This window comes from Acyrthosiphon pisum, chromosome X, assembly GCF_005508785.2.
Source record: "Acyrthosiphon pisum isolate AL4f chromosome X, pea_aphid_22Mar2018_4r6ur, whole genome shotgun sequence".
NCBI classification, from domain to species: Eukaryota; Metazoa; Arthropoda; class Insecta; order Hemiptera; family Aphididae; genus Acyrthosiphon; species Acyrthosiphon pisum.
This window is the reverse complement of record NC_042493.1, coordinates 85445892-85446744: the sequence shown is the minus strand read 5'-3', so window position 1 is coordinate 85446744 and position 853 is coordinate 85445892.

Genomic DNA, 853 nt, shown 5'->3' with positions numbered 1-853 from the left:
CGAATCAGCTTGGAGCTTGTATCGATCTCAATATAATCGAGAAGCAGAAAAAAATACCATGTTACCAGAAGACTTTTGACACAGCACATGCATTAATTATGGCTGATATTAACGGGTTACCTTCTTGTTGTCGACGGAATGAATTTACAGACTCATATATTCAGAATTATAACTTAAGTTATACTGATATAGAAACTAATGATATTTCTTTTATGTATGAATTATTACAATATCAGTACCTATAACTCATTATCAAATATGATATTACAAGAGTTAGAATTAGTTACATCAGCTATTAACCTGTAATTTATACAATTTTATTTTTACACATCATGACACTAAATTATATACACTTCTTTTGTATCACTTTTAAAAATAAATAAACGCTTAGGTAATGTATATGTATATATAAAAAAAATTCTTATGTCACAGTGTTAGTCTCGATACTCCTCCGAAACGGCTTAACCGATTTTTATGAAATTTTTTATGCATATTCAGTAGGTATGAGAATCGACTAACATCTTTTTTTCATACCCCTAAGTGATAAGGGTTGTCCAGAAAAAAATAACATAAAAATATTATTATTTACGATAGAAATATTTGTTTATAAATGGTTGTATTGGTTATATATATAAAAAATAATAATAATATTATTATTAAAAAAATAATAGTGTATTATATTTTGGTTGCTATTGGTTAATCGGGCATGTTTGTTGATTTGTATTATTATTTTTTGTCAATGTATATATATATATATATAAATCATTGTGTGCAGATTAGACCTCTGGGAAGGAGATAGGCTAATTTAAAAAGGGTTAAATTTTGTTTTTTTTTGCTCATCGGCTTTTTTGTA